The sequence below is a fragment of the Cariama cristata genome, unplaced genomic scaffold (genome assembly GCF_000690535.1).
Source record: "Cariama cristata isolate BGI_N322 unplaced genomic scaffold, ASM69053v1 scaffold4725, whole genome shotgun sequence".
Classification (NCBI taxonomy): domain Eukaryota; kingdom Metazoa; phylum Chordata; class Aves; order Cariamiformes; family Cariamidae; genus Cariama; species Cariama cristata.
The window spans coordinates 15,712-23,822 of NW_009618008.1; the positions used below are offsets into that span (position 1 = coordinate 15,712).

At 38.5% G+C, this 8,111-nt stretch overlaps 1 long non-coding RNA gene across 1 annotated transcript in view; it reads right to left on the reverse strand.

Moving 5' to 3' along the window:
* LOC104162047 overlaps positions 1–8,111 on the reverse strand; it is a 43,300-nt gene that overhangs the window by 9,484 nt on the left and 25,705 nt on the right. The window lies entirely within an intron of this gene.

The window sequence follows — 8,111 nt, forward strand, 5'->3', positions numbered from 1 at the left end:
CTGCTGAAGTGCTACGAGAGATAAAAAACAAAATACACCAGATTGTGTCCCAGTATGGCACACATTACATTTGTTAATGTTAGCATCTTTATATCCATTTATATTCTATATAATTTATTGTTATATTTTGAGCCGTTTATTTTGAACTAAAGCTAAAGGGAGATATTTATCATACCTCATTAGAAATTCAGCAAAGATTTTGTGGCACTATCATTTCCTTACTAATTGCAGAAACTAGTCAGAAAAAGGCATTTCTGAAAAACACAGTATTATACAGGAATGATATTTCATAAACGACATTGTACAGAGTAGTACCTGCAGTTTCTTAATGTGACTCAGTTGCGGCCCAGAAAAAAAAATTCATTTTAAATAAATTCCTGAAAGATAAAATAAAAGTGGATACTCTCTCTCTGAAGATAAAATCACTGTAGTAAATAGGCAGAGGTATGTGTGCTATTGCTGTTTTATTACCAAATTGTTGACACTCAGGAAGATGTCTCCCAAAACAAGTATGGAAATTATTTCAATATTGCTGCTTCTTGGTTCAGTGAAAGCGCTGGCATAACCCCTGAACCGTGCTGGCTTCCATTTTGTGTTTCCTGAGTACTTCCTGCACTGCTTATCTGTAAGTCAGAACTGAATGTCCCAGAAGAACAGATCAAGTAGTCTACCTGGTCATTCCGTCTTTAAACTATTTGCTAATCTTGCTAAATTAGTTGCACTAATAATCTCTTTTCAGTAGATAAGGACAAATGCACTTCTACAGGTTTTTGATTACTTAAAGTATGCCGTCATCTTCCAACAAGAAATGAATTCAGGTCAAACTGCATATTACCTGACCTTATGTTACTAGTTCTACCTTGTCCACAGAGAACAAGATGTGTGTTTCCACATACGGATTTGCAAGATAATGTTTTGACAGGCAGTTTGATTCTTTCTAGCAGCACTTCCACTGAAGTTGTCACAGATTGTCTTCTTAACTTTCTTAAACACCAGAAGCTTGATCTTCTCATGCAATAAAAACCACAAATACAAAAAGTGCATGCAACAACCAAACCAAATTACAAAATATGCAAAACACTTACAAGCATGCCACGCCACCTCAAAAAGAAAAACAATTTGGCTTCCACTGCATAGATGGAAAGAGAGAGAGAACAATTCTTGGGAGGGAAATATAAAGACAGCGAGGTTTTTCCTTAGCTGCCAATGCCTGGCATAAGTGGGTGGGAAACAAAGCTTTAAGTCGTAAAGGAGGGTGACATGTATTCATTTGCTGTGGTGTTAGCATGTGGCAGGTGAAATTCTGTCTGGAATTATGTCTCCCCTGTACCCAGGCTTGCATTTGGACCCAGCATGAGCTCTCCTCCTCCCTCTGCCTCTCTCCAGCCCATCCCATCTGGTGACTCTCGCTCCTTCCTTTGTCCTCGGTGCCTCCTTCCACAGCCCCACTTGCTTTAGCTGACCTCATTAAGGGCTAGGCCAGGGACGTAAATCCTTTTCTCTGCTCACACTTTGAGTTGGAAGAGGCACAAGATAAGCCAACTCCCCACAGATCTCATCAGTGGCATAAGGGAGGCAACTGGCCTGTCTAACTCTTCACCTCCATCTTATTTCATGGCTAGAGGACCTTAGGAGACTCACATTACTCACTGCTGATAAAGGCTTATTAGCCCCATTCTGGCTGCCACCCAGGGTCAACTATACCATGTCAGAGCAGGAGTGTCTGTTCCTCCCTGTGAATGCTAGTATAGCTCACCTGGAAGCTCACAAATATAACTGGGAAGCACTATGTAGCATACTGGAAGAGTTTTCTCAAGAAACAAAGTAAGCTAGGTTCACCAGACCCTTCATGGAAGCTCAAAGAAATGCTGACTTCACAGTCCCTGCTGAAAGTGAAAAATAAGTGATTTTTCCTGGGTTTTGGTTTCAGCATCACAGCTCAAGGCAGCCAGCCCTAGATACAACTAACTGCTCTCAATTGCAGTACAAATTCTATTTCATCTGTCTATACCAGAAATCTTACTATGCAAATATAAAAGGATGACTGATAAATATTGGCTGATGAGTTAAGCTTCTCAGCAAGTCTTTTATCTTCAACAGCTTTCTAAAAATCTCAGTAACATCACACTATATCTATAATTGTGCAACAATATTATATAGCTGTCTCATCCAAGTAATGGTTCACCAAGTAATTTGACAACATTAGTTTCCACTGTGGCTCAGTCACCTAGTTTTATTATACCCTGCTGGCACTCCTATAATCCTCTTCCACCTTGAATCCCCTAAACCACTTTGTATTTGTGGATCTGCTTGTCCTTTCAGACCAGTTTTGGAAACCAGGAATGCTCTTCCAAAAGCCCCTAGAGCTATGTCATAATATAAGCAGCTGGAGAACCAGCACAGCCAGGCATTGTATCTTAGGTCTACAGATTTCTATCAGAGTATCTTTTCAGAAGTTTTGTAACAAAATGTTACTTTTTCAGCAACTGACATGCATTATATTTACCTAGTATGTTTTTCTTGTTTTTAAAAAGATTATGTAAATTATAGAGTCTTTTCCATTTTATTGCTACCTCTCAGAGAAAACTAGCAGACTATGGAGAGGTACAACGCAACTTTACAAAAGCCCTTCTTCTGGGTTCCAAACAGAAGACTATGAAGTTATCTGCTTTTAGCACTCCTCCAAATACATTTTGTCTTCCACCTACTCTCTCAAAGCACGTTTTATGTCTAGAAAGAAGGAATAACGAGGAATAAATGTGAAGAGAAAATAATAAAGATTGAGAAAAGGAGATTCTGAAAGGAAAATGATTTTCAAAAGAGGAAGTACTTTGTTTGTAGAGATCAACAGTGAAAACAGACCTTAAAATGATTTAAGACAGAAGGTGAGCTGATACCACTGTGGACCTAAGACACACGTGAAATAAAATCAAAGTTTAGTTCAATGATGCTTTGAATTATACTTTATGTTGGTGTGGGATGTGTTTAGCAATGACAATTAAAAGACAGTATTTTCTTTGATTTAGGTATGTAAAAGGTAGTGTCCTTCTTCCTCCATTCCAAGCAGCTTATGAATGTGACTATCCAGCCCATTTTATCTGAGAAGCTGACAGGCAAGTTCCCATGTCTCACTTCTTGCTGTGGTTTACAACTTTAGTGATACTGTCAGCTATTTCCCTGTCTCCTCAGGTAAGTGTCATTGCTATAAGTATTTTCAGGATGATCCCCAAGTAAGCATTTTAGACACCTGGCTAGCTTCTTTTCTGAGTATAACACCATTTTTAAAGTTTTATTATTTATTTTTGTGGGTCGGTCAGTTATTTTATGCTGTAGTTTCTCAGAGGAATATCATCTTGCCCCAGTGATCCACTGCAATGGAAGTTCCAGCTTTCCCCTGTTTCTCTCTGACAGTGCCATACCTTCTCGAGCTATAAGGAATAACCTCTGGATACACATTTCTTCTTTCTCTGATGAAGTGGCATCCAGTGATATGAAAACATCTGGCTTAGACGCTTTAACTATCGCATGTATTCTTAGGTACTCTAACAGAACCCTGCCTCTCCCTCCAGCCTCACATCTCAAAACATCATACTCCTTTCTCCAGTCCCACAGAAATACATTATATGTTCAATTCCTGCCCAGCAGTAACTAGGCCATGCAGAGTGGGAAGAACCTGGTAGGAAGTGTAAAATTCCAAAAATTCCGAATTACAGAATCCTGTCGGCACTAGCAATTATTATTAACAATAGAAGGGATGATAACAGTACCGGAGAGTATTATCCTTGATCAGTGTTGAAAAAGACTTGTGCCTGTCTGAGACGCAAACACAGCCAATGTCTTTGTAGTCTAACAATGGTTTGTTAAAAAATAAACAATGGCTAAATTAATTTCTTGCAGTTACATTCTATTTTTAAAAAATATGCACTGGAGCCCAGCATCACAGCAGAGCTAATTTACAGCTGCAGAAAGCTGTGCTTGTGTGCCCGCGTGATTTCAGTTTCAGCTGACCACTACGAAGCTCTTCTGAAGTGAGGAGCAAAAAGAAACGATCAGCAAGGAGAGTCTTGTGACTAAAGTCTATTAAAGTTGAAGATAGTTATATTAACCACATTTTTGCATGTATTTTTCATTTTTTATATTTACCTTCTCTTGTTTTTATGATCATTTTTCCATGCAGGCAAGATAAGGAAATTCATTAAAACAACTGGCAGGTACAGTGAAATTTGTTAGGCACAAAGTCCGCCGTAGTCATTCCAAAGACACTGTTTGTTGTTGTTACAAGTTAAGTAAAACAGTTTCAGACAGCAGTAGGGATTCAGGGTTGACTTCGACCTCTTTCAGTTATGCAAACTGATTGTATATAGTTCATCCAGTTATTGACAGTTATTTTGTCAACATCAATGAAAGAGAAGGAATTTCTTAGATACGATGATACAAAGATAGCTGAGCTCTGGGGATAGTATATGGGACTTAGACCTCTCCTGACTCAAAATTTGGAAAGGGATATTAACTAGGGACCTTCTTTCCCTTTGATTTTATTTCTTTGATATCAGTTCACTCTGAGCAAGCTGGACCCAATTCTGTAGGTAATATTCAAATAACAGTTGAACAGGTTAAGCTTCATGTGTTACCTAATCTACAAAAATATTCTATTTCACTCTTAAGCACAGATGCCTCAGGATTCAGAGGTTGTGATAAAGTAGTTGGGTTTTTTCCAACTTTCCTTGCATAGAGGGAAGGAAGTCAGAAGAAAATCACCTTTTCCTTGTTGTTAGAAAGCATAAGAAGTTGTAATTTCTTATGGTACCAGGTATTCCCCTGGTAATAAAAAGTATGAGTATACTTGTTCAGGTGATGAGTGGCTCTAGAAGCTCTGTCTGCTTCAGCTTCCACAGAACCATGAGGTGCTAAATAACTATATTCCTAATCTCTCTGCTCTTTCTAGGAATGAGTAAATGGAGCAAAAAAGAGTGATTGAAAAAAAGACTTTTTAATTTGTTCACAGAATAGCTCTTGAGAGGTACTTTTAAACTTTGTGATGGCCCAAAAGAGAAAGAAGGCATGAATTCCTCTTGTAACTTCTTGCCACGGATATCACATGAACAAAAATATATTCTTTCTAGTCCAGACAATTAAAATTACAAGGAGTGGTAATTGTGAAGAAAAAGCTGGGGGAGGAAAAACATGAATGAGAGATTGCTTGACAAAGTCTTTGAATAACAGAACCTGTGTCAACAAATCTGAACTACATTTACAGCCCTGTTAAGAGATTGTGCCAGTTCAATGGCCAAAGGTATCAATCCTAACCCACAAGGTTACTTATTAATCCAAATGCAAACCTTGTACATGGTAATACTTTATTACTTTCTCAATAACACATCCTCAGCCAGCAACCTAAAAACCTCTTTCTGACATAGCAATGACTGAAACCATTAACTAACACTGAACTCCTTTTTTTCTCTTCAACTTATAAAGGTAAATAAGATTAACAAAAGTAGCTATGGTTACAGTAACAAACACAGTCATATAAGGATATCTGGTAATGACTCAAGTCAGTGCTGAAGTCAACCCTCTCACATATATTTAGCTATTCTCTCTGCTGAAATAGTGTATTTGCCAATACTTTACTGATCTCTCTCAACAAAATGTCATCAAACCACTACTACTAAAGATATTGCAAATACGGAGAGTTATTCAGTAGAGGTAAATGTAATCAATCAGGAACAGGCCTTTCATAGAGGGTCTGCAAGTGAGGACTTTCTTCCACAGGTACAGAAATGACAATATTCTGAGAGTTGTACAGGACAAACAGTAAAGTCCATTTGCTGCCCTAAAGTGCTTTCTGTATTAGACTTGCAATTGTGAGGCAGCTGTGAAGCAGTGTGGCTAGGCAACTCAACTGATTTATAGATAGGAGACTGCTACCTTCCTGAACAAAATTAGAGGCAACTGCTATAAGCATCTATTATCAGTTAAAAAACACCCCACTAATCTAGTTCCACGAAACAGCTATGGTGGCACCAAAACCCTTGTATACAAATCTAGAAGCCCAAAGGAAAAATTACATAAGCTACCCTAAAAAAAAGGCTTTTGCTTAACTACTATTATGCTTTTGAAATTTGGCCCCCCTCTTTTTAGTCTAACACAGAGCTGAAGGTCTCTAGCAATAACAGCAGACTACCTAAAGACCATTCACTGTTATTTTCTAGTTTTGATTAAAAATGCTGAGGTAAAACTTTTTAAAAATGAGAACTGACAGGACACAGTATCATGATCTACTGCCATTTATTGAAATCTGTCACCTTACGCATATATTTATAGGATAGGCAGACTAAATAAACATGTTAGAGGAGACAGAGAAGTATACACATTTCAATAGACTGGGAGAAAGACCTGCCATAATCCCATGACCCAAAATAATACAGCTTTCACAAACAACTGAAAAGAACTATGTTTTGGATAAAAGCAGTTTTCAAAGTGGACAATGAACTGCTAAAAAACCCCTTAGTTACATCAACCCGATACTGCAATTAAATTAAATAGTTTTCTGCTGTGTGAGGAGAGTTACTGCCTGAAAGACAACAGATCTCCAATAGCTCAGAAATAGTAATATGGAACAATTTTTCCATCAGAAGAGTCAGTAGTACAGTTCTTTAATAAAGGTAAAGAGGAATCTGGAAGTACAGTTATTAATTAGCCTCTTATTAAAATACAAGAATTCAGGAAACTAAGTAGCAAAGCAACTAGACTTTCTGACTGATGACATGTTCATATGATACATCCATGAAGATAATGACTCCTAACTGAGTTTACTAAGAGCAACTGTTTACTGTTAGTTACAACTAACCTATGGCATTTTTTGGTTTTCAATGTATGCAACAATGACTTACAAGCCAGAATGAAATTAGTAAGAACTTAAAAATAACTTAAAGTTGTGTTAGGAAAATCTCATTCATTCACTTGAAATACCAAAATAAAGCTCTGAAAGTAACAAAGTACCTGAAAAGACAGTATCTAATTACAAGAAAATTATAGAAAGGCATATTCTCCTCCCTCTCTGAAGCAATTCAATCTATCAAGTTGTAAAACTTTCTGAGTGTCTTACTGTCAGCAACATAGGTGATGCAGTGAGAAAAAAAAACATGTAGGGATTTAGAACTGCATCAACAGGAAAGTATAGACAGAGAGTAAGTCTTTTATCAGCCAAAATGGAGACGTGTCAGTTGGAGTCAATTGCCTACTAAATAAAACTTTTCATTATGCACTCACAGCCCAGAAAGCCAACCATATCCAGGGCTGCATCCAAAGCAGCGTGACCAGCAGGTCAAGGGAGAGGATTCTCCCCATTTACTCTGCTCTGGGTGAGACCCCCCCCTGCAGTACTGCCTTCATCTCTGGGGCCCCCAACACAAGGACATGGACCCACAGGAGAGAGTCCAGAGGTGGCCATGAAGCTGATCCGAGGGCTGGAACGCCTCTCCTGTGAAGACAGGCTGAGAAAGTTGGGGTTGTTCAGCCTGGAGAAGAGAAGGCTCTGGGAAGACCTTAGAGCAGCCTTCCAGTACTTAAAGGGGGGAAGAAGTTACTTATAAGTTACTTTCTTACTTATAAGAAAGATGGGGCCAGACTTTTTAGTAGGACCCGTTGTGATAGGATAAGGGGTAATGATTTTAAACCGAAAGAGGGTAGATTCAGACTAGGTATAAGGAAGGAATTTTGTACAATGAGGGTGGTGAAACACTGGAACAGGTTGCCCAGAGAGGTGTAGATGCTGCATCCCTGGAAACATTCAAGGTCAGGTTGCATGGGGCTCTGAGTAGCCTGATCGAGTTGAAGATGGCCCTGCTTGTTGCAGGGGGGTAGACTAGATGACCTTTAAAGGTCCCTTCCAACCCAAACTATTCTATGATTCTACGATTTGCACCTTCCTAGGCAAAATGAGGATATTTTTAAAAACACCATGAATACAAAATTTTCACTCCAGGCTTTAACTGTGAGTGTCAGGCCAAACAAACAAAAACCAAATTTTGCTCAGAAAACATGTAACTCATTTCAGAGAGGAAACAGCACAAACAATCCATTTATTTCAACAATGCAGTTGCTCATTACTA